The sequence below is a fragment of the Hyaena hyaena genome, unplaced genomic scaffold, assembly GCF_003009895.1.
Source record: "Hyaena hyaena isolate Hyena2069 unplaced genomic scaffold, ASM300989v1 scaffold_951, whole genome shotgun sequence".
Lineage (NCBI taxonomy): Eukaryota > Metazoa > Chordata > Mammalia > Carnivora > Hyaenidae > Hyaena > Hyaena hyaena.
In genome coordinates, this window is record NW_024081578.1 from 361,376 (window position 1) to 388,891 (window position 27,516).

A 27,516-nucleotide genomic window follows, 5' to 3' on the forward strand; every position below is an offset into this window, starting at 1 on the left:
TGGTGGCAGAGGTGTCATATATGCTGGAATCTAAGTGGGGAGAAGAATCTGGGATAAAAGATTTCCAGCCTGAAGAAACTGCCAGAATAAGATCAAGCTCAGTATACCTATGACAAGTCACCTGGACAGAATGTATAGAGAAAAAAGGGAGACTGAGAAAATCAGGTCAGAGAAGCAGATACAGGCCAGATTACAAAGGGCTCTGAAGCCAGCAAAGACTGCCTGGAGTTTATTCTAATCCAACTGGGAAGACACAGGTGGGAAGTACATGCTTGGCAGGATCTTACCTACATTTTTAAAAGATGGCTCTGGTGCAAATGCAGAGTGGGACCATGAGTGGAAATAAGAAATTCAGGACACTGCCACAGTGAAGTAACAGCGGTGGCAGGAGACATGTAGAAAGCAGACCGGGGGCGCCTGGGTGGCTCAGTCAGTCATGATCTCATGGTCAGTGAGTTCGAGCCTCATATTGGGCTCTGTGGAGACAGCTCAGAGCCTGGAGCCTACTTTGGATTCTGTCTCCCTCTCTCTGCCCCTCCCTTCCTCATGGTCTGTCTCTGTCTCTCAAAAATGAATAAACATTAAAAAAATTTCTTTTTTTTTTTTTTTAAAGAAAGCATACCTGCCAATGAGCTGGATATGCAAAAAGGAATGGGAAAAGGGCGGGGGGGGTCAAGAATCCTTCATACTTTCCTCACTAGCAACTCTGTAAAAGGTGGGGGCAGTGGTCCCTTTTAAAAGAAGGAAGAAAACAGGTGAGAAGTATATTTGTGAAAAACAGTGAAGTCTCTTTTAGTAAGAAGCCCATCAGATATCCACAGATAGATAAATATGCAAGTTTGGAATCAGAGAAACATCAGAACCAGAGATCGATACAAGGGAGGCATCTTACATGCGTGTAGCATTGGAAGGCAAGAAATTAGATTACAGTCAGTATTATATATAAAAAAGAAATGGGCTCCAAAAACAGACTTTTACATTGCAAATAATAAGGATACATCTATCAATAACCTTTTATTGTATCACAGTAAAATATACATCATAGTAGTCACGGCCAACTCATCTGTCATTCATTCATTCACTCAGTGTTAAGCTTAAAATAGACTCAGGCCATTATGCTGAGAACTGTAAGAAATTTAAAATATATCTTACATTAATCCTCATTTTTAAGGGCTCAGGGTCTAAAACCCTTACAGATTAAAGACTGACTATGGTAATTGTTCTAAGAGAGATACAGAGAAAGAACCATGGAAACTTGGGAGAAAGAGATTATTTCCACCTGGCAAAATCATAAAAGGTTTTGAGTGGAAAATAGCATTTAAGCTGGGGCTTAAAGCCTTTTCACATTTGTAAAACTTGCCCTGTAAACACTTAGGAAGTGGATGCATTTCAAGAGTGAGAGACTTAAAGAACAAAACCATGGAGAGGAGACTTCGGAGGGAGGATAATTCTGGAGCTCATTAAATAGTTCAATTTGCTTGATGATAAAATACAGGAATGGGATAGGTGGTGAATATTTCTAGAATACCAGATTTATTGAATACATCTCTAATGTGTTCCATGTAAGGAAATAATTTACTTTCCATAGTGTCAAACATACATTTGGTTGGGCTTAAGAAAAGAAAAGTTAAGCCATAAATTCATTTCTCTTTAATTTTATGGAATGCTGATTTCCACTGCACTAATGTACCATGAGCAATCATTCTGCACTTCTCACTTCTGCTGTCTTTTGGTTATATTTTTCCTCATTTAATCATTTAAAAGCACCTTTTCTATCTATCCAACCTTAAACACGGGAACCTCACGCATTATAAGCTAGTCAGTATAAAGGAAAAGGAAAAGACGTAGGCTGGGTAAGGAGGAGATAAAACACAAGCTCAGTGGAGTAAACAGAACCAGGGGGCACACTGTGGGGGAAGAACAACTGAGGCACAAACGGCCAACAGAAGGGATTTGCAAATTCGCAGACTGTAAAGAGGTATTTCATCTGGTTCCATGCTCTAAACTCATTTCTTTAGATAGTGTTCATTTTTTTAAGTAATCTCTATGCCCAACATGGGGATCTAACTCACGGCCCCATGATCAAAATTCGCATTAGATAGCCCTCATTTTAACCTGTCAGTTCAGTTTCTTTCTGCCACTCTTTAAAAGACTATGAGAAACATCCTTTTATGGTGGTCTTTAAAGACTTTTTCATACACAGCCTGTAACAAACACAATTAACCATAAAGGGCTTTCTGAAAAGCACTGCTTACAAGACATTCCTATTTTTTCCCCCTCATATTGCTTGTCATAAGAATAAAGTTTATAATTACTGAAGGACCAAGTGTTTATCTCTATGGAGGTTCTCAAGAGGACCGCCACGCTAACAATATGATTACATGTACAAGAGAAGCAAACAAACAAACAAAAAAAAAAACGCAACAAGGCAAAGAAACAATAAACACAAAAATGTGCAGGAACTCTTTCAAAAATGAATCAGTAGAAACAATTGCAGTAAATGAGTCCATGAGGGGACATTCAGGAGTGTCAACTGAAAACAAAAGACAAGAAGGCAGTGACTCTCCTGTACAGACTGAGCATTACAGACCCTCAAAATTCTGAAAGTCTTAGTTTAAAATAAGCCTCCTAGGCAGCTCAGTCAATTAAACTTCCACCTCTTGACTTCGGTTCAGGTCTTGTAAGTTCAAGCCCCACCTTGGGCTCTGCACTGACAGTGAGGAGCCTGCTTGGGATTCTCTCTCTCCCCCTCTATAACCCTCCTCACAGTCTCCCTAAATACATGCATGCATACATATATACATAAATACATAAAAATGCAAAATGCCAACTAGCAAGAGCATGCATGTCAGTCAACCCTTGGAAAAAGACTGAATAAAGATAAAAATACTATGTAAATAATGTCCCAATCCCATATGTAAATATCTATGTGCTTAAGCAGAAAATTTATCATTGTCTGTTAAAAACTTAGAAATTATGAAAATATTATACATCCTACGTCTTAAGCTATCTAGATATAGGTATCTAGGTAAGATATCAGTTGAAGGAGGAAAGAGAAGAAAAAGGAAATAAAGGGGGGGGAAAAGTAACTAGCATCTTATAAAAATAATTTTACAATAAAGAAAATCAATCTTTCATAGCAACAAAGATCAATAAAATATAAACTACTTCCAGTTAAAAAAAATTAAACTGATTTTGCCCCAGGGCACTCGCACATATAATTCTGATTCTTCCAGCCCTGGAAGGCATAAAAATACAAAAGAATTATCCAAAGAGACACAATCTTTCCTCTTCCCCCTCCTCCTCCCTCAATGAATGATTTACTATTCAATAAAGGTTAACTTGGGTCAACTTAAAAAAAAAAAAAGAAAGAAAAAAAGAAAAGAAAAAAAGGAGCTAATGCTCAACCTTAATGCAAAATAGCATAGAAAACATTCCCTAGTTATTTCTCCTTCAGTGACTTGTAGATATTAGGAATGGCTGATGACATTTTTAAATACTTGATTTCACAACAAGTTACCTACTTTCAAATGGCCCTTTCAAGATATCTGTGTTGACAGGCCAGAACTTGTCATGTCCTGAGAAGCGCACAGCCATGTTCAGAAGGCCCACACAAGTAGAAATGTTGAAAAAAAATCTGGGTTCACAGATGGTAATATACCAGATGCCAGAACACTAAATAAGTTGCCAATTGATTTTGAATTTAAACTAAACGAACTAGGTTACTCACTGAATTCATTTGTCATTAGACTCACATCTCTAACCTCTCCCAAAAGAATACTTTATTTTTTATCTCACCAGTATATGCCTTTGGGTGAATACTGGGCAACTTAATATATATTGGATGCATATATTTCTCAAAATTGCACTTTAAGAAAAACAGCATTGAAAAAATAATCTTGTTCAAAATCAGATTTAACTAAAAATATATTATACAGTTTACTCTGGTTGCTGTATGACATTTTTTCAGGCAGATAAGTGGAAAATGAATGTCAGGCATTAGGAAGAAAGAGCAGATACAAAAAATGTGGAAGCATCATCAAATTTGGAAAACCGAAAAGATTTCTAAACGGCTGAACTTAAGATATCTAAAGAGGATGAACGAAGTTGCTATTAGATATTTGAGCCTGATCAATGAAGGATTCATAGAACCGGAAATCCTACTATTAGATTTGGGGGGTGCGGGGAGGGAGATAACGTACAGAGTAAAATGTTTACACTGTCTTAAAAGGAATTTGTTTTAAATAAGACGTTACCTCAATAGTCATATAATTGTAAACAAAAATGAAATCCCATTATAAAGTCCAGACTTCTTGTAATAAAAATCACAGTTAAGAATATGGGCTTATATTTTTATTGTACATAACACTCACTTCTTTTCACTTATCACTTTTATTATTGGTTCTGATTTTCCTGCCCAGTAATCCCAGTTAAAATAACTGTATTTTAACTTTTTTTCCCTGCTACCTATTGTGGGAGGGCGGGGGCGAAGTGTGGAATGCAGCAAAGTTGTTCAGAACAGACAAAATTGACAAGAATTGTGAAAACAAAGGATGTGACAGCCTCAGAATTCTGACCTTTAGAACTTGAAACCAGATGTATGACTCAGCTCCCCAGTCCACATGAACTCTTTTGTATTCTGGGTACAATGGCAAATATTTCCTGTTATTAAAACATTTTTGGATTATCTTCCCAAGACTAATGTAGAGCTTCTGAAAAGATAACTGCACAGTGACAATAAAAAGATTGTTAAGGGTGCCTCTAAGCTGCAGGACAAAGAGTATTACGTTTCTAGTGAGAAGAACACTTAAATTATAGGCAGAGACCCATGAAGGCTTAAGTTGCCCTGGATCACATTAACCTCTTTGGTTCGTGCATATGCTTTAGGAAGCTTGACAATCACAGGGCTGGCTGGCAATGGGGGAGGAGGTCAGTAGTGATTCTCTTTCATTGCTATCCAGGAAAAGTGTCCCAGAGTAATCTTGAAGTACATTGCACCTTAACTGTTCATTAGAGCTGGGGCAATTAAGGGCATGAGAGTGGCCGAAGGTAAGGTTGTTAATATCAGAGATGAAGCTCCTTGGGCCCTGGACTGCTCTGCTCCCATGAAATCTTGGACCACCCAGACATTCACTTTGCCAACCATCCTCTTAAACTAAAGTGGAGATATTTACTCAGAATTAGGGGTTATACTTACAGTGGAACATACTTTCATATGTATTTTAAACATTACATTTATAGGAGGTTTTTTTTTTTAACTATATCTGTTGAACAGAAAACTCGCAGGTGGTACGATATGCTTTAATCTTTTTTTAAGAACTTTCTTTCCCTTGAAAATTGGTCCATACGTTCTTCAGAAAAAGTATATTACAGCAACATTTAAAAAGCACTTACAATACCTAGTCATGACACCTAAAGTATATCATTTGGTTTAAAAATAGCGCTGTTTTAGAAAATGTATAAATAAAAGAAGTGAGAGTGGTATATTTACTTACTAATGTAATGCTAATTTAATCTATTATTAGCAGCTTTTAATACGCCAAAGAGTCTGTTTTGAGAAGGAGTCTGACTGACTGTGTTAAATTGAACTTCACATTTTGTACAATTTACATTTCTAAGGACAACACTGAAAAAATTATAAATGAATGCTCTCAGGTTTAGCTTTCAGATATCCAGGCAAGCATAATATTTACTTTATCTAGTTAAAGGAAGTGAACCCAGAAATGGCACACTGTATTTGCACTCAAAGAGTGAAAGAAAAAGTGTGAAATGAGTTAATATTTGTTCATAATTGTCACCTGGTCAAGTCAGACGGCCCTGCCCCTCTGTACCCCAGCGAGAGACCCTGGGAACGTTCCATAACTTCTCTGGAGACCGAGCTGCCTCATCTTTGCTAATTCATGGGTTTGCTTACAGACCTAAATGAAAGAAAGCTAAGGAAATGCTGGCCCACAGTAGACAGCACTAGATATTTGCTCCATGTCCTTGTATAAAACGGAATGCTGTTCATGTATTTAATATAATAGGAAAACCTACCATACTAGATTCTCATCTTTCATGGATTCCATATTTGCTAATTTACCTACTGGCTAAAAGTCCTTTGTAACCCCAGAATCCACATGCAGCACTTCTGCGGTCACTCGTGGACAAGTGCATGTGCAGTTGTGAAATCTTGGAACCATCCAAGGTGCACATTCCCAGCTTCTTGTTTCAGCTCACTCAATGAACATAAAGCGTCCCTTTCGCAGTGCATGCAGTGCCCTGTTTTTTGCATTTTTCTGATTTCACTGTTTAAAAAGCCCCCACACATACCACTGTAGTGCTGTCCAATGCTCCTAGGCACAGGGAGGAGACACTGCAGCCTTTCAGAGAAAATACGTGTGCTAGGTAAGCTTTGTTCAGGCATGGGTTGCAGCGCTGTTGGCTATGAATTCAGTGTCCACGATTCAACAATATATATTACATAAGGTGTCTTTAAACAGAAGTACATACAACACAAGTTTTTCTACTTATCAGTTGATGAAAATGTGACCAAGGGCTCGAAGAAACTTGACCCTCCCGTATGTCCTTGAGGAGCAATGGTTCAGTCTGCACGAATTCCACATTTGTAATGACGTTATAGAACATAACTACCATGAATTACAAGAACTGGTTGTGTATGTTGGATTTTACAGTCCGACACGAACAACAGTAATACACCATTTTAAAAAATGCAGGTCTTTACTCATAAAGAAATTAAAATGTCAGGCACTCACTTTGTAAAACTTTAAAATGCAAACTCACAGTTGCTAGAATGGAAATACGATTAGCAAGGTGTAACTACAAATCAGAACCTTTCCTTTTCCTATTATGTGAAACACGGAGACATCAAGTCATTGGAGATTAGTATTAAAATATAAATTACCACCTTGTTTTTTGGCTGGAGTCAACACCAAACATGCCCGGCTTATTTATGAGCTACGTGACTTTCTATCACAGTCGGATATATCTATTAGCTATAGATAGATAGCTGAGCTATCCGTAGGCTGAGCTTCAAAAGTATCTGGTTTTAGTTTCTCCAGGATCTGAATTGTTTCCCTTGAGTATCTGAACTTCAAGCCTTGACTGCATCTCAAGAATAAGTGAGAATTTGGAAAATGGGGGGTGCGAATGAGAACCGTTGGAAGGCAATCTCCACCACATTTCAGATCCTCCTCCTTCCCACAACTTCTACCACCCCCCCCCAACTCACTCCTATTCAAGAAAAGGGGAATGAACTAATACTCTCTTTTATTTTTAACGTTTTTATTTGATTCACCCTGTGCTCCCAGGAACTCTTACTCCTAACTGGTCTAACAAGTGGCTTACTGTGCTTGCTGTGTCCAAAATAGCAACAACAACAATACGACAACAGCTTCCACCCCTTCTCTTGGATGTACCAATGCCAGCACTCAGCTTTTTGTTCTTTATTTTATCCTTCAGTACAAAGAAAGGCAGAGAATGAGCTGGTTGTTCCTCCATCATTCTGCACCCTTCTCTGCCTCTGTCTGTGCCTTCAGGGAGCTGACCTTGACAGGCTACCAGACCAGGCTCCCTTGCCCTCCAGCAACTGGCTGGGTTTGGTCAAAGCAAAGCACTGGCAGAAGTACAGAGGGCAAAAGGAGGGAAAGCCTGGGCTATTTATTTCTTCTATATCCTGTCTCATTTATTTTCTAGTCAGGTGACCTCTTCCTCCAAATCCCTGTCCTTAATGACTCTCAAAGTATGATTCAGGGATTCCCAAGTCCTTTTCAAGGGGTCCATGATATCAAAGTTATTGTCAAGATAATGTTACCATACATTCTGCATTTTGCATGTTCATTCTCTCTTGAGGCTACAGTGAAGTTTGTCAGTGCCAACACGGTATGATATCACAAGAGACCGAATGCAGGAGCAGAAATGAACATCTAGGGATCTTCCATGATGTCAGATGCTAAGAAAATTTCAAAAATGTAAAACAATTCCACCATTATCAATAAAGCTCTTCTTTGAAAAACTGGATTATTTTTATGAAGTTATGTTCACATGCGTATATTTTTATTTTCAAAGTTTCTTCATTATTAAGTTTCCATCTGTTTCCTGCCGGGACCCCCTCCAGTAACAGCAGGGATGTTGACCAACAGGAAAATGGATCAAGGGTGTGAAGATGTACTCAACCAAAAGAGAAATGCAACTGGCCACAAATATATGAAGAAAAATGTTTAGCTCTACTAGCACTAAGAACACGCTAACCAAAATGAGAAATGGCTTTTAAGTGCTTTAAAATAAGTTTAAGGTAAAAAGGATAATCACTGTATCATTGCTTAGAGAGACACAAAAAATTGAGTCAAAATTTATATATTGTTCAAGAGAAAACTGGCCGAAGGAATTACAGAATATGAATTGAAAAGAACAGCAGCATGCCATGAATAAAGTAATGCTCTTGACGAATTACTTAATACCCATAATATGTCATTATTTATTGAAAAATCATATTATAAAGGGGATGCACTATGATTCCATGTTCGTGAAAACAGAAATGTAGATGCCCACAATAAAAAAGACAGAAGGTTACAAAGCAAAATGTAGCCTGAGTAAACATGTGGCTAAGATCCATGAAAAGGAGAAACACATTAACACGGCACAAAAGACTTAGGGAAGGCCTTGTGGACAAGGCAACACAGAACAGAGGGCCAGAATTAAAGCCATCATGGTGAGGAACGGTGTCCCCGGAAGACAGCAGGGGGTACGCAGAGCTATGAGAAGCCATGAGGTTCCAAGTCTGCAGTTCTGTTTCATGCAGTAGGAACATGAGGTAAATGGAGGGTGGAGGGCAAAAGAGGAAAGACTAGAGTGAAAGACTGAAAACCATGCTGAGAAACACAGATTTTATCCAAAAAGCAAAGGAGAGTTTTTGGAGGTGATAGAATGGGCAATTAGTTAAGATATAAGCAGAATATGGGACTTTCTGACCATTAGAAAGACAGAAATCAAGAAACCGCCAACCACCCCTGGAACACACATGGCTGGAAAAAGCCCCAGGGAGCACTCATGTGTCTTTCCCTATAACCGCTGCTCTACAGTAACCCAGAGCTACAGCAGAATACAGTTTTATTGCTGTTTATACACACACACACACACACACACACACACACACACACACACACAGAGCTGTCAGGACAGTTCTGACAATTACCATACAGAGCCAAAACATCCCCTCTCCGCTGGTTGGAGGAGTCTCTTAGATGATTGGACACAACCTCAGCAGGAGACCGCCCTAGCTATGACTCATAACCTATGTAAACTCAAAAAGAAAAGACGCCCCTAAACCCCAGTACAGTTGGTACCTCTGGGCCTGTCCGCTCTCCCATCTTGAAAGTGTATTTTCCCTTTAACTGCTAGTCAATGCTTACTTACTTGAGTTTCTTGGCCAAACTCAAGAACTGAGGTCGGCACAGAGGCACGGAAGGGACTCCCACTGACAGAGGAATTTTAAGAGACTGACGTTTCTGACAGCAGCGTAAAAGACATATGGAATGGACTACATGAATGGCAGGGGAATGGCAAATTAGAGGCCACTGCATAATCCGGGAGGCTATGATGTTGTCTAGAACTCAAGTTATTGCAGAGGTGCTGGAAAGGAATATTTAAGACAGAGCTAGGAGGCAGAAACAATAGATCTGGAAAATATTTAAATATAAGGATAGAGATGGGAATGAGGAATTCAGATTTCCGATGGAAACAATTTGGTGAAAAGTGTTATTATATCCTTTGTTACAGACTGAACATTGTTTCCCTCCAAATTCACATACTGAAAACTAACATCCAGTGTGATTTTATCAGGAAGGGGGACCCAAGGCATGAGGGTGGAGCCCTATGGATAGTATTAGTGCTGTAAGGGAGTTCCCTTGCTCCTCCTACTGTGTGAAGTTACAGTGAAGAGACAGCTGTCTGTGAACAAGGAAGCATGCCCTCAGCAGATACATAATCTTGCTGGTGCTTTGATCTTGCACTTCACAGCCTCCAGAACTGTAAGAAATACCACCCAGTCCATGGCACTTTTGTTACAGCAGCCCAATGGGCTAAGACATTCCTATACAATGGAATTTTGTGAGAAGAATTAAGCATGGGAATTAAGAGCAACTTACAATATGTTGAAATGGAGATGTTAAGGGAACATCCAAGTAGTTATGACCAGCAGGCATTTGGGTATGTTGGGTCTGAATGACAAAAGCAAGATGTGTGCAGAACACAGATTTGAAAATTAGCAATAAATATATGGTTATTGAAGCCACAGTCATGGAAGTAATCTCCCAAGAAAAGGTCATAGTAAGAGAAAAAGGCTTCCAACTCTTGGAAACATCATCATTTAAAGCTTTTAATTCTTGTTTCTCAAGAATTAGTGTGCATAAGATTGTGTCCAGAGCTGGATGAAGTGCTACATACAGCCTTTCCATCATGAACCCAGTATGAGTTATTTCTTCTGCAAATCGTCACAATAAAACCTAAAGTGAAGAATCTAAAACATCACTTAGATAGTTTAAAATAAGAAAGACATAATCATCTATTGGAACATAGTGGACTAAATATTTTTTTAAGTCTCTAAAATCTCTGAATAAGTTTCTGAAAGTTCTATGACCCTACAATCTCTAATATTTATTGAAAGTCAAATTTCTTCCTGGAGCTGTTTTATTCCTGGTGGGAAAAAAGTCACCTAAGATAAGTTCTTAGAGAGTAAGGAGCCATTATGGGCTTTAAGATCATAACGTCTTCGTCGCCTCAGGCTGCTATAACAAAAGTACCACAGACTGGGTGGCTTACACAAATATTTATTTCTCACAGTTCTGGAGGCTGTCAAGTGCAGGATGAAGGCACCAGCAAGAATAGGCAGTTATGGACACATGAGCAGGAGAGAGGAGAGGACAGTAGATGGGAAACTGCCAGGGACCACCCAGTCTCTGCCCAGAGACCACTGACTCCCTTAGACCAATCCCTCCTGCGGCTTAGCACAGCCCAATAAACAAAAGATACAGGCCACAGGGATTTTCTCAACACTGTAGCATGCGCACTTAAGGAAAACCTTGTTCTCTAGCAACTCCAAGGCTGTTATAATATGATTTGCATTGCGGTCTTGCTCTTTCCCTTCTGCACCTAGGGTATCCCTTACGCACTCCTGGGAAGATGGCACTCAACATGAAGGAAAATGCTGGAAGAGGAAACCAAGGCAGATCCAGAAGGTGCTATAATAATGACAAGATGGCGAGGAGGAGGCAAAATAGACCCCCATGAAAACACAATGCAGAACTCAGCAGGGCTGTTACCTAACCTTGGGCCGGTCTGCTTCCTTTACTTCTCTGCAGTGTACCTTCGCTTTACTAAATAAAACCTTTGCTGCTTTAATTCTATCTATGGACTCAACTGAATTCTTTCCTTCAAGATGACAATGACCAAGGAATTTTACAATCCATTACCTGATTAACAAAACCAGGACCTGAAAATCCTTCTAAATTTTAAGATGACATTTAATATTGATACACTACACTTACTAATTATAAATCAATATATTACATTTGCATATCAGGTTGGCAAATATTAGAGGCATTATACCAAATAAAGTAAAACGGTACTCTTACATAGTTCTTATGAAAAGACATTTGTATAGCTTTTTTAAAGCAGTAGGGTAATATATAGCAAACATATTGAAAAAAGCAAAATTTTGATCCAATAATTCAACCTTCTGGAAGTCATTCTAATGAAATAGAAAAAAATATATATCTAAAAATATGTTTATAACCAAAGTGTTCACTGAGGAGTAGCTTATGAGTCAAATTTAAAACAATCTTAGGGGAAGCCTGGGTGGCTCAGTGAGTTAAGCAGTGGACTCTTGATATCAGCTCAGGCCACAATCCCAGGATAGAAGGACTGAGCCTTGAGCCCAGATCTGCACTGAGCATGAAGCCTGCTTGGGACTTTCTCTCCCCAAATCCCCTTTCTCTCTCTCTCAAAATAAGTAATAAATAAACATTAAAAAATAAGTAATTTTAAAGTCTAACAGTATGCCACCACTTAAACCATGTTTCACTGGTGGGAATACTATGAAGCAGTTAATAATGATGATATGATCAAGGCGCCTGGGTGGCTCAGTCAGTTGACTGTCCAACTTCGGCTCAGGTCATGATCTCATAGTCTGGGGGTTCGAGCCCCATGTCGGGCTCTGTGCTGACAGCTCAGGGCCTGGAGCCTGCTTCAGATTCTGTGTCTCCCTCTCTCTCTGCCCCTCCCTCGCTCGCTCTCTGTCTCTGTCTCTCAAAATAAAATAAAGACATAAAAAAATTTTTTTAAAAAGAATGATGATATGATCAATGTTTCTTATTCAGAGATTCATGGTCTTAAGACCCCTACAACTTTATACGATATTTTCTTCTATATGCACTCTTATGGGGGGAAAGAGATGTTTCATAGACTTATGTAAAATATCAAATGAATTATAACACAAAATATTTTAGGAATCACTGACAATCACAAGCAAGTGTTTATCCAGAAAGAGAATGACAATAGACTGGAAAAAAATCAGGTTAAAAAATAACATATCCATTTATCCATATGCACACTTAGGTTGCTTCCATATCTTGCGAACTGTAAATAATGCTGCAATAAACATAAGGGTGTTATAATTTAAAATATTATGTTTTTAAATTAATGTTTTTATTTCTTTGGGTAAACACCCAGTCTTCCTGGATCATATGGTATTTCTATTTTTAATTTTTTTGAGAAATCCCTATACTGTTTCCACAGTGGCTGCACATTCCCACCAACAGTGCAGAGGGGGTCCTTTCACTCCACATCCTTGCCAACTTCTTGTCTTTTTGATTGCAGCCACTCTGACAGGTGTAAGGTGATACCCCATTGTGGTTTTAATTTGCATTTCTCTGAAGATTAGTGGGAGTGAGCATCTCTTCATGTGTGTGTTTGCCATCTGGATGTCTTCTTTGGCAAGTGTTTTTCAGGTCCTCTGCCCATTTTTAACTAGATTATTTTTGGAGGGTGTCAAGTGATATAAGTTCTTTATATATTTTTGATATTAAGCCTTTCTCAGAAGTGTCCAGTGAGAGATGAATAAAGATGTGGGAGACATATAATACACACACAAATGTGACCACATAGACTGACCTAGAGGGTAAGTGAAGTAAGTCAGACAGAGAAGGACAAATACCATATGATTTCACTTAGATGTGGGATCTAAAAGAAAAAAATGAATAAACAAACAAAAAGCAGTAACGGACCCATAAATATAGAGAACAAATTGATGGTGGCCAGAGGGTAGGGAGGTGGCAGGGGATGCGCAATACAGGTGAAGAGGGATGGGAGTACAGGCACCCACTTACGGAATGGATAAGTTACAGGGATAAAAGGTAAAGCACAGGGAATACAGTCAATGATATTGTAATAGTGTTGTATGGTGACAGATGGTGGCTACACTTGTGGGGAGCACAGCATAACATATAAACTTGCCAAATTACTACATTCTACACCTGAAAGAAATGTAACATTGTGTGTCAGCTACACTTCAATCAGAAAAATAACATATATATGAGATCTCACTTTTGTAAAAAATACTTTGAAATGTAGAAATATTCACACATAGAAGTTATAAAAGCTATGTAACAAAGTGTTAAGGGTAGCTATCGCATGTAGATTTTAGACATTCTTATCAAAAGAAAAAATCTGGAAATTATAAATGGTCTGTATATTTAATGCTTTCTCATATAAGTAAACTACTAATATAAGCATCATTTATGCGATGATACTAGAATAGGTAGCACAGTTTGAAAAATTTTTAAACAAATTTGATTTGAGGTAATGTCTGCATTACTATCAAATATTAGATTTTTCTGTTAAATAAATGTCAAAGCCAGTACCAGATACAACCCCTCAGGATCTGGGATTTGAGATTCAGTACAGCCCACAAATTTGTCCAAACCATATAATTAATGGCTTCTGTTTCAGCCTTCAGATGAATAAAATCCAGGCCTATATAATTAATTAATTACAGATCATTTGATATTTAATTTGTCTATCATTATTTAGGCTCAAAGATACGCCAAGCCACATACACTACTCCAACCTCTACTGTAGTTACTACATCACCTCTTTGAAGTTACATTTGTTTTGGAGGCAAGTGGCTGGCTCAGTTGGTTAAGCATCCAACTTCGGCTCAGGTCATGATCTCACAGCTCATGAGTTTGAGCCCCACATCAGGCTCTGTGCTAACAGCTCAGAGCCTGGAGCCTGCTTTGGATTCTGTGTCTACCTTTCCCCTCTCTCTGCTCCTCTCATGCTCACGCTCTGTCTCTGTTTCTCTCTCAAAGATAAACAAACATTTAAAAAAATTAAAGTTGTGTTTGTTCTCTGGTTCCAAATATTGTCTTAAATTATATCATACAACAACATGTGCATAAACTTGTAATACTATGACATCATGAACAATGTGAATTCACTAGAAAAATAACTCAATGAGTCATATATAGAAACAAGAAATAACAAGCAAGTTCAACCCTACATGAAAGAAAATCCTATAATCAGCAAGGCCTTATTCTCACATACTGGATCTTCTCTCATAAACCTAAAAAATAAAATTAGGCCCATAAAAAGGGCTTGAAAGGATGAGTCTCTACAAATCTCATATATAAGAAAAGGTATTTTTCATTTAAATGGCAATGAGGAATTCACCTCAGAGCTGTCTTATGAGCCAAATGAAATATATGAAGAAAATGTTGTATCATTGTATATGTAAATTGTACCTTTTTAAAATAAAATACCTCTCAAAAAATTGTTAAGAAATCAACACATCTTCAAGAAGAAATGGAATTAACACATCCTTCTAAGAAATATTAATTCTAAGCACTTACTATGTAGTAATTTTGATTCCTACCTCTGATCCTTCCTCTACAAACATTACTTCTTAGATATAACCCATATGATACAACACTGTTAACATGGATACCAGTTTCATGTAGACACAAAACAGAGTAAAAATGGAACTGCCACTAGGGTGGACAACATATAAAGCTGTTAGTGGCTTACTGGAAAGAAAATTGCTTGCTGGAATCTGGCAGGCAATTTCAGATAGTCTGCAACACAACTTTCTAGAAGCACTGTTCCTTACTTATAATCACATGCATAGAAAAAAGATTGGATTTTCTCATTATATCTAAAATAATTAACAACAATTCAGATAGTTACTTTACATATGAAAGGCCTTTATAATGGTGAAAATGTAAATAACTGAAAATACACATTTAGGGGCTCCTGGATGGCTTAGTAAGTTAAGCGTCCCATTCTTGGTTTTGGCTCAAGTCAAGATCTCAAGGTTCATGAGAACAAGCTCCAGTCCAGCTCTGTGCTGACAGCATGGAGTCTGCTTGGGATTCTTTCTCTCCATCTCTCTCTCTTTCTCTCAAAATAAATAAACTTTTTAAAAAAATAATTAAAAATAACAGTACACATTTTAAGGAGTCAAATTATTGATTTGTAGTCACTAAACTGTTACAGAAACATCCCATTATTACACCAAATCAATTGTTTTCTAGTTTGAATATCCTTTCCTTCCTAAACAAGTACTTAAGTATATATTCCCAGGTACCCTGAAAAAGCTTAAAAAGCACACATTTAATCTGGGAAGACTTAAGCCAGTCTTCCTTAAGATTATGGAATCATACCATGTCTATGCTAATAAAGCAAATACCCTAAATATAGGATTAGAAAACATATATTCAACATTATGAAGAGTTAATTTTATCCATTCACTCAAGAAATGTTTCATACTGTAAAACAGAAAAATAAACCAATGAGTAAGAATCAAAAACAAAGAATCTCTGCCACTTTCGAAACTTTAGTCAAAAAGTTAAAAGCACTAGATAAGAAGGAAAATTGCTCAGTATTAGAGAATAAACTTCAGGTTCACAAGAGTCGGGATTGGTATCTCTTTATACACTGGTCTACACCCTAGACCAGAGGTTCTCAAAGTGTGCTCCATGAACCTCTGGGAGTCTGTCCACAAGGCCCTTGTGTTGGTCTCTGAGGTCAAAACTATTTTCCCATTAGTGTGCAGTCAAGTTTTACTGAGATCATTTAATACATGACAGCACAGTAGGGTGAACACTGGAGCAGATATGAAAATTTATGTCTTCCAGCAAGCCAGACACTAACGAGATTTTCAAAAACTGTGAAATGATGCCACTCTTCTTACCAACTGTTTTTATGCTGGAAAATATAATTATTGTCTTCATAAGCTATGTTAATGTTAATATATTTATCACTGCTATTTTTAAATGAATTTGCTATTTCTAAATGGATAAATAAATGTTTATACTTCCTCAGTCTTAATTTCTAATATGATAATCATTAACCAATATAATTCACACAAACAAAAGCTCCTTGGCATCTTCAATAGTTTTCACAAATATAAAAGGATCTTGAGACCAAGAAGACTGAAGACAAATGGCCGAGCACGCAGCTGATTCTCAATGAGTACTGAAGAGTGAATGAACAGGGAGCGTTATACTAATGTACTGACTATTGAGCCAAGATCTGAAAGGATGGATAGAAATCTTTGAGATGAGTGAAAGATAAGTTTAAAAACAGTGCTATTTGAAACGTTTTTCATGTAGTTGAATAACTTATAGAAAATGACTAAAAATAAAGTTATTCCCTTACAAATGAGAAAATGGACAAGATGAGGGGCTAATAGTCATAAAAATTGATGCCTCTCAACAAACTACTCTGTAGTTTGAGAGAAAATCTTGGATTCAAAGCTGGACATCCAACCATCTTTCAAGGGAAAGAAAGTAGCTTATCATTAGCTCTGTCATCTTCTAGAATTAATGAGTTTTAAAATGTTACTAAGATCAACATGAATAGGGGCACGTGGGTGGCTCAGTTAGTTAAGCATCTGACTTCAGCTCTGGTCATGATCTAGCAGTTCTTGAGTTCGAGTCCCACATCAGGCTCTATGCTGACAGCTCAGAGCCTAGAGCCTGCCTTAGATTCTGTGTCTCCCTCTCTCTCTGCCCTCAGCCTTGCACTTGGTCTCCTCTCTCTCAATAATAAATAAACATTTAAAAATCAACATTAATACTAAGTGCTATTTAAAAAAATGTCATATCAAAACAAAATATCAAATAGGTGTTTGCTCAATTATGTTTTCTAAAATTATCCATTATCTTTTCAACTTTCAAATTGCTTAATAATTTTTTGGATATGTGAATGCATAAGGCTCTTCATCAAAGACAAATTTTGAAGTTACTTAAGTATACCATATATCTCTTAAAGGGACACCAGCAACTTTGAACATAAGATCTGATCAAATAAATAAAGTACCATTATTTTGCAGGCAGAACCTAATAACAAAACTAAAAATTGAACAGAAATAGAGGTGACTTAAAAAAAAAAAAACAAACAGAACTACCCTACAACCCAGCAATTGGACTACTAGGTATTTATCCAAAGAATACAAAAATGCTGATTCAAAAGGGTACATGAACCCCAATGTTTATAGCAGTGCTATCAACAATAGTCAAATTATGGAAAGGGCCAAATATCCATCAACTGATGAATGGATAAAGATGTGGTGTATGTGTACAATGGAATATTACTCAACAATCATGAAGAATGAAATCTCGCCATTTGCAACAATGTGGATGGAGCTACAGTGTACTATGCTAAGCGGAATAAGTCAGGCGGAGAAAACAAATAACATACGATTTCACTCGTATGTGGAATTTAAGAAACACAACAGATGAACATAGGGGAAGGGAAGGAAAAATAAGATAAAAACAGAGAGAAAGGGGAACCATCGGAGACTCTTTTTTTTTTTAATGTTTTATTTATTTCTGGGAGAGAGAGAGAGAGGCAGCATGAGCAGGAGAGGGTCAGAGAGAGAAGGAGATACAGAATCAGAAGCAGGCTCCAGGCTCTGAGCTAGCTGTCAGCCCAGAGCCTGACGCGGGGCTCGAACCCACGAACTGTGTGATCGTGACCTGAGCCAAAGTCAGACGCTTAACCGACTGAGCCACCCAGGCGCCCCGGGAGACAGAGAACAGGCTGGGTTGCCAGAAGGTAGGTGGGTTGAGCGATGGGCTAACAGGTGACAGGCACAGAGGAGGGAACTTGCTGGGATGAGCACTGGGTGTCATATGTATGAGATGAATGACGAAATTCTACTGAAACCAATATGACACTGTATTTTAACTAACTTGAATTTTAAAAAATAAGTTTAAAAATAAATAAGTAAATAAATTATATAAATTGGATTTTTAACATAAAACCCTTCATAAGTTCTTGAATGACTTATTAATGAATAAAGGCAAGTATAACAAAACCATTTCTAAGATTTCATAAAAGGGAGCCAGCTGAAACCATTATACCGTTTGATAGCAAAAATACACTCCTGGGCACCTAGCCCTGTGGTCTGCCTAAAGGCCAGAGGGAAAACCCCTTGTTGACCATAAAAGGGCTGCCTGCATGTTCTCAGTGGCAAATATACAGAATCTTATTTACACAAGTATAAATACATGCCATTCCTTTGTGCTCACAGGCACTCCTGAAGGCTGGCCAGAATAGGAGGGTCCACGGGCTCAATGCAAGCAGGATTCAAAACGTCTGTGACATTTTCCAACATCCAATGTACTTTATTTTTCTAGCTTATCTTCTTTCATGATAAAAATATCTACAAAGCATAAGATCACTATCGTTTAACAGGTGGCAGCTCTAGAAATACTTTAAAATAAGCCTTTAAGTTTCAGCAGGAGGACAGAAAACACATTTCCATAAATAGGCACTTTTTTCTTGCAACATTACAGCTGTGTGAAAGCTGAGGATATAAAGAAGAATGTATTTGTGGTCAGTAACAATGCCCTATCTGTTGACATTCCTCAGTAACTTAGAAGGCAAAAGTTTGAAAACTTCTGAGAAACTGTAAGTGAACAAATTACCATGACCGTTTCAGGTCCCAAAAACTACTGGTAATAATAAATTAAAGGAACAGCATAATTCAGGTACACAATAGCAAGCAGGCGTATGTGTGCGTGTGTGTGTGTGTGTGTGTGTGAGAAAGAGAGAGAGAGAGAAAGAGAATAATAGTAATATTATGATTACAGAGCAAAGAAGTGAACATGACTGTGAATACAGTGAATGGTTTCCTTTTAAAACTCTTAGGAAATTCTGATATTTCTGCTTAGTAATATGGCTTAGACACACACCATATAGATCTCAGATTATCACACTAAGATAGAGTTAGAGTTTGACATAAAAACTCATTACAAGGCCAAAGAGAACATTAGCAATCATCTAATTTGGTTATCTTTTCAGTGAGTGAATTCCCTCTAAAACATCTGTGCTTAGTGGTCTCGCTGTCCAGACTCAGTCTCTCCCCCCAGGAACCTATCTAACCAATAATGCTTAAATCCTCTACCTACTTCTAGTCAAGGTTAACTTGCCTCCATGGATAAGAGAAAATGCACATCTAGCTCCACCTCTGAATTACTGATCACAGATCAGCAGTGAATGAACTACACCTATGACACAGCTCACTTCATCTCTGAGAAGCTCAGGCAAACTGTCTCACTGATATCAACCTCAATGTCAGTCACTTTAACTTCCCATTGGACTTCATAAATCCATTTTGATAAATCTTGCTGGTCGGAATGTGATCCACAGACTAGCAACATCAGCATCGCATGAGCATGTTAGAAACACAGACTATCAGGCCCTCCCCCAAGCCTATTGAAGCAGAATCCATATTCTAACAAGATCCCAGAGGGTTCAGATAAACCTTCAAGTCTGACAAGCACTGATCTAAGTAAATGCACACCAATTATTTCTTTAATATTCTCTTGTCAACCCACATTGGATAATTTTGCTAGCCTCCCTACATCAAGCTTTTTCTTTTGTTTATCTGATCCAATTTATTTTTAGAAACCCCTATGTGTGGGGTGCCTGGGTGGCTCAGTCAGTTAAGCATCCGACTTCGGCTCAGGTCATGATCTCACAGTTCGTGGGTTTGAGCCCCACACAGGGCTCTGTGTTGACAGCTCAGAGGCTGGAGCCTGTCTTCAGATTCTGTGTCTCTCCCTCTCTCTCTGGCCCTCTCCTGCTCTTGCTCTCTCTGTCTCAAAAATAAATAAAACACTTTTTTTTTTTTTAATTTAAAAAAAAAGAAACCCCTACATGCATTTTCAGCCTATCTGACTGGAAAGATAGGTGAAGAAGCTAAAATGCATTAAGTAGACCAGGCATTTTGCTGGGAGTTTCAATAATGTTCCTCTGTGCAGTAACTCTGTTTCTGAATTCTACAGATTGGAGACTTAGATTATCAGAAAGATTGAGTGACTAAATTGAGATTGTGTAACTAACAAGTGGATAAACGAGGATTTAAACTCAGCTCCGGACTTCAGTAAGTCCTATTTTCACATCTTCTATGGATTCTTTTTATCCCAAGCATCCAGGCTTCCCCTATTTAAAATAAGTATGTGGCATTGGTAAGACAAAAAACTCAGAATATTTAGAGCCCTCATTGACTTCTCTGCATTTAAGAAGTGACCAGAAGCTGAGCAAATCTGCTCAGCATCTAACCAAATTAGACCTGCAGTTCTAACAAATTAAAGCAGCTATTGGAAGTAGATAATGTAACGATCAAGGGCATGCACCCTGAAAAGCAGATTGACTTCATTGGAACCCTTGCTCAGCTACCTGACTGTGGCCAAATGGCTTACTTTCTCCCTAAACTAGGAATAGTAGTGATTGTGTCCTCACAGGGTTTTCTTGTGAGGTTTAAAGGAATTAATGTACGTAAAGCATACACTAATGCATGTCTGGTGTAGGGTAAGCACTTAAAAAGTGTTAGCTATATTTATTATTCAATGGTATTTCTTCTTGTAGTATAACCTGCCTCTATTAAAAAAAAAAAAATTCTTCCACTTAGCTAAGCAGTTGGTAATACTGTTCCAAATCAACACATTTGCTTCATTCTCTTTTACTGATCTTTAACTCACATACATTGATTGCTTACAATTATTAAACATGAACTATAAAATCCATCACCAACTTGTATCTTTTACAGGCTTTCCCTGCCACAATCAATTCATGCGTCCGCTGGTGCCTAGTTAGAACAGTTAACAAACAGAAGCCTGAAGACTTTTAAGACATAAACAATAGGTCAAAGATCAAAATGGGTGTCCAGACCTACAGGTGAGAGTTTGGGCCTTGCTCCTTACAATCCATTCGCAACTCCTGATTTCCAGTTCGCCAGCAATTCTAACAGCTCCAACTGCAAAATATATCTGAAATCTGACTGGCCACTTGCCTACTCCATGCTGCTCTAAGCCACCATGATGACAGTTCTTCCCTTCCTCCCCTCAAGCCAAAAGAAATAATAACCCCCAAAAATGCATCACTCATCTGCTTAGCTCACTCCAGCTACCCAGCTGTGCCCAATCTTGCCAGGGACAATCCTCTCTTAGGGCCTTGCCACTCCCACTGACCCTGCTAGTAAGGCCTTCTCCCCTACCTAGCTCCTCAGCTCCAACGTCAAAGTCACCTTGGTGGGCTTTTTCCGTTTCCGGGCGCAGTGGTGGGAAGAGCTGCCACCACATCCACCCATTGCAGTGGAAGGTCCTGCGAAGTGCTCCCACTTCCCGATGAAGAGGAACAAGCAAGCATACAGCACGGAGCCCCATAATCTGAAGGCTCGCCACTCCCGCTACAACCGGCTGATTCACCGCAAGACTGGGGGCGTGGAGCCACCGGCAGATGACAAAGACATAGTGGTTGTGGAGTGGAGATCCGGCCAGCGAAAACCCACCACCTCCTACATGCAGACCACTGGACAAGAATGTGAGAATGCAGGGGACACCCCCAACAGCATCAGGCGCAAGCGCGGCTCTGATCTGCCCTTGGCTGCCATTCTCCGAGCTGGTGCAATCCTGGCAGCCACAGCCTGGGATGGTGACGAGGAAGCAGGCCTGCCCCACCCAGAGCTCCTGAGCACCCGGCCCCCCACCTCCAAAACAACAGAGATGGCAAACACCACAAAAAAGTCACCTGAGTGGGATCCCCCAGGACTTACTTTAACATTCTTTATTTACAATACTACAAAATATTCTCTAATCAGACACACTCCCTATCTCCCAATACACAGCACTGATCATGCTCTATCATACAAACAATTCACTTATGTATGCTATTTGCCGTCTTCCTCGCCTCCCTTGAGTGTAAACTCAATGAGGTCAGAGATTCTGGATGTTCTGTCCATTGCTCTAGCGCCTGTGTCTAGCATCCTGCTGCATGAGTAATAAATGTTCAGTCAATATTTACTGAAAGAAGAAACTAGCTGGGGGCATCCTATTCACCCCTAGACAAATAAATAGTCTAGGTATTTCCTAGTATTTCAGGGCACACATATATAATCTCCACAGGGAAAACTTCAGACAGCAATATGCTTTCTCTTGTATGAAATAATTAACTCAAAAACCAAAGATTTAAAAGAACGAAAAAAAACCTAAGCTCCAAGTTATAAAAGCTAAACAATTGCTATCTTTTCTCAAAGCAGGGGCAAAAAAAGAGAAATTCTGCATAAATTTATAAGTTTGATAATTAAAGAGATTGTCCCATCTCCTGTAAGAGGCCATTCTCCCTTAATGTGACAGTCCAGCTCTAGGGGTGGATGCGATGACCTTGTGGAAATGCAACTGCAGAGGCCGATTGACAGAACAATTACTCACTTGGCCAGGAGGATGGCTACCAACTCGTAATCTTGCAGAAAGCACTTTGGGAATTTTAATGACCAGACAGACTCAGCAGTTTAGTTTCAATTCTAACCTGAAAGACATTCAGTACTGTCCTCTGTTATGATAACCACTCATGAGTTCAGTAGGACTCTTTAAGTACCTGGGCCCTTACAGAAGGATTCCAGCCCTCTGCTGCCACAAGCCAGACACGGCTCACCCAAACCAACTGCTGAGCACTAAGAAATCAGAATTCACATTCTGACTTCTTCTCCTATTTGGTTGGTTAATATCATCCCAACAACAGGAGGCTTTGATCTTCTTGTAAACTGTGGAGCATGTATTATATTTATGAAAAAAATAGACAAAGTAGGTTATGTCCTTCTACCTATTAAAACAGCCTACAGAATACATAGAAAGGGTTATGGAGAGTCCTGCAGAAAGTACTACTTAATGTTATTCACCTCTGACAAAGAAGATATGGAGAAAATAATTTTAAAAATCAAGAAATCTAAAGTGAAAGGCTGACCTGTCTCCTTATCTACCACCTAGAATACTGAATATGTTCTCAGGTGGAGGCAAAAATAATAGCTCTGGTGTCACAGCATATGGTAAATAAACTATCCAGAAATACAAGATATATAAATCGGAAAAAGAGCCGAACCCGTTTGAAAGTATACGATATAATATTTCACCCAAGATGACTTCATGTGCTTAGCAATGAAAAGTATAAACCGAGTAAGCTAGGGCAAGGTTTTTACCTGTTTTGACAAATGGCCTTGGTATTACTTCTTCATTTAGCGAGCATGGTATTTGTTAAAGGACAAATCCCTTTTCTGAGCAACAAGTGAGCTCAAAACTTGCCCAAGCACTGAAGGAAGAGCTCCTGCCTTCTCTCAAAAGTTCACCTATTTATCATCAAGACAACCCAAACGGAGCATGTCAGGCTGAGCCCAACAGAGCCCAGCACTGAGGGCTACCCTAGTGTTCTGCTCCTGCTGCCAAGGCCTACATGACTAAGAAAATGACTTCACCTCTGAGAAAACGAGGCAAGGAGGACTCCACGAGACCATACCTAAATCATTCCCGGGGGCATGTTCCCAGGTTTTTAAAGACTCTTGTGAGCCCTGAAACTTTCCAGAACAAAAGTATTAAAAAGACATCTTCAGGTTCATTTCAGAATGCTTGAAGTAATGTTTACAATGACTTCGGTAAAGAGGGTGGAGGGCCAGAGTAATGTCTGTTCCAAAGCTGGAAAGGGCTGGAAGCAGAAATATGCGTGTGTATTACCAGGCTCCGACTCCCTCGCAGCACAGTGGTCATGAGTCACCATTACGAATCTTAAACTGCGGAAGGAAAGGAGGGCAGCAGAATGAACAAAAGGAATCGCCCTTGGATCTCTTAGGATTCTTGCCACCAGGAAGTAAACAGGGCAGAAGACCAGTGGGAAAAAATAGCAGGGACGCACACAAGACCCTGACTAGCGATCTCCTATTATGGATCTGTATATATCCACAGCAGGCCCCCTCCCCACCCCCAGGCCTCTGCCGTGGATGTTCCCTACCCTCCACAGTTTACACAGACTGTCTGCTTTGGCACTTCCTTCCCTACTCAAAGCTCCAAATTTACTTCCCTCCTCAAAACACCCTTTTAATGTAGAGTTCTCCCTTGAGATGGCCCTAGTCTCAGAGGGTAGTGTGCTTTGAGGGGTTCTAGACTCTGCAGACAGAAGTTTTCACCTGAGACATGAAACCATAATAATTCAACACCAAAATGAAGGCATGGGGATGAAGGGTAAGAGCAGTATGAGAAAAATAAGATTCAGGAAACAAAACATGTAGTTTTTTGTTACTTTGTGGGTTTTTGTTTTTTTATTCGGTACTTATCTCATTTCTCATATGTTAGATGAACCGATGACGGGTACTATCCCAAAATATGAGCCTCAGTCAAGGTATAAGTTCAATCACAAATATAAAAAACAAAGTCTTCACTATCGGTCTGGTTTTTTCCTTTCCATTAACTGAAAGTTTAGTGTCATAAATGCAGCTATAGTATTTCTTCCAAAAACAAAAGGTATTCCTTAGAGGAGAATTTCCTACCTGCTTTACACCTGGATTTGAAATAATTTTTATTCTTGAATTTCTAAAAGGCTCACAGAACAGATGAGCTTATATACTGCAGAGCGCGCAAGCGTGCAGCCCCAGGATTAATGCAGTACTGGCAGAAGCGTCCTGATTTCCATAAGGACCAGGTGCTGGTATGTCTGAAGGATACAAGGTACTTAGAAAGGCAGGTAACGTGCAGTTTCTCAATCCACCAGGCTCAATAAATGTGATCAGCGGGAGTCCGTATGGTCAGTACAGCCCCTGGGTCACAGTGCACTATAGAACGCAGCTGCAAAGGAAGGCAGGGTTTGATTTGGGGGTTCTTTCATGGTATCCATCACACATTTAAAGCCTGTGGTGTGCAACCTAATGGCATGTTCCAGATGTTTCCAGCAAGTGTATGGAAAAAAAAACACCCCATAATATTTTCTTGATCTTTCAGGCTTAAGAGCAGGATGTACAGACTACACACTAAGCTTTTAAAAAAAAAAGGAAAAGAAAGAAATGAAAAAAGAAAAAAAGAAGAAAATCCCATATGGTGCCAAATGTTGGCAGCTATCTTCTTTCTTCCCAGACAAAACTCTTAGGTCTTATGAAAACAACATTTCTTGCAAAGTGCCAAAAGCAACATAGATAATTGTTGTGATGGCTCTCCTCACCGACTGCCGCAAAAGCCTTACTGCTCTGCTTATCCACATCTAGCCTCTGGGATAAAATTAAGAGACAACTTCAAATCTTAACCCCAAAGGGCCACCTTTTGGAATGCCATCTCCTAAGCTTCCACAAACAAATCTTGCATTTTAGGTGTTTTCCTTTAGAATAGAAGAAAAAGCTATTGTTTATATTTGCCCCCCTTCCTCACTATTTAAATTAGGCTTAGAATCTGCACAGCCTTGTTTCTATGACAGCGGTAATATAAGATTATGATGGAAAATTTAGCAAATCCTAAACGTATTTTAAATATCAACACCCCCACTGCTTCCCTACAGCTGCTGTGGACAAAAATCTAAGAACATTTTACTATGCTTCATTTTAGGCTTTCTGTATACATGGGAAAATATATGGGGCCATGCTTAAAAATATTTAAAATGCTACTTTCACCCTGCTTTTTCACTTAACAACATAGTGTGCGCATTTTCCTAAGGGGAGACAGCATTTTGATCACCACCCTAAATCCCAGGAGTAACGACAACTTTGTGTAATTCACAGCATTTCTCGTGGGAGGTTTACTGCTCTACTGACCAACATGGGACCAGTGTCAATTTCACTGACAGCATGTGTAGCTGAAATATGAGAAAGGTGAGAAGAGTTTATAGTGTAGAGGAGTGGAAGCCCAAACGCCCATCTCCAAACACTTACAGTTGCTTGGCTATTTCTTGTTGTTGTTCAGAACCAAAACGCGACAAATTTATTCTCTGGTATCCTAATATTAAGAAGCCTTTGAAAGATTCATGATTATTCCTTTAAATGCTCAAGCCATTGAAGTGTGTGTACAATATAGAAAATGAGCCATTTAATTTGAATAATGAAGACGAGTTAAAAAGCATTCATTACCTTCTGCCTAAGGGTGTGATCTCCTTGATTAACATGTGCACTAATGGGAAAGAAGCTAATGTTCACTTGTTTTTTCCTCCAGAGCATTAATATCATTTGAGTTGGTCATTAAGGAGTAATCGCACACATACACTAACTCACATACTTACACACACACACACACACACACACACTCACTCACTCACTCACACACAGTCTGTGCTGCAATGTTTCTTTATAACAAACCAGCCTCAGGAAATTATTAATGAGGGGTTAGGAGGTTACACAGCAGTTAAACCCAGAAGAATGTGCAAAGAGAGAACTACCTATTCAGAATTGTTGGGGAGGACTGGCAGTTTGAAAAGGAATTCCTTCTTAGCCAAGAAATTTTCTATACTGTGCAAAGCCAAAATAAAGTGAGTCATAACACTTCACATTTCCTAACTGGATATTACTAGAATGACCTCGGATTTTCTACGGAAATCAAGAATGCCGCAAATGAGGATGTAGAACTGCTTCGCCCTGCCTCTCCTCCCTACCCTGTTTGAGGAAATATCTGAGATGGTATAGATCCAGTCCTGGCAGAAGCTATTAAATACCGGATGACAAATTATTTGTAACTTTCAGGAAGAGAAGGAGCAGACCAGAAAATAAAAATAGCTTTGCTGAAGTACAAGAGCACCAGCATCCCCACCCACCACCAGTACCCTATGTCCCTTTTCTAGAACATACAGGCTATTAGAAAAAGCCAACTATTATATCTGACAGTTATGAAGGAATGCCACCACAAAATATGCCACTTTGGCAGAAGGATTATTTTGAGCCTAAGGTGACTGAGAATCAACAAACGCAGGAAAAGTTCTCTGCCTTCCCCTTATCTGCCTAAAAGCAAAGCATAAATTTCCCTTTGTGAAGGTGGCATAAATTCCACACACCGCTCCCCCAACCTGCCTTTCCAGAACCAGAATGAGGAGAAGTACCTTCATCATAGAAGACAGAGAGCTGGCATAGAGAGGAGTCTGCATAAACAGACATGACTAAAACAACTCTTATCGCCCATTAGTTTCTCCCCATATATTTCTTTTGTCTTTTAAGATTTT

General features: G+C 39.0%; 1 protein-coding gene and 1 pseudogene across 2 annotated transcripts in view; one reads left to right on the forward strand and one right to left on the reverse strand.

Moving 5' to 3' along the window:
* Positions 1 to 27,516, reverse strand: part of PDGFC (platelet derived growth factor C) — a 193,660-nt gene that overhangs the window by 143,555 nt on the left and 22,589 nt on the right. The window lies entirely within an intron of this gene.
* LOC120223078 lies at positions 20,697 to 22,038 on the forward strand (annotated as a pseudogene).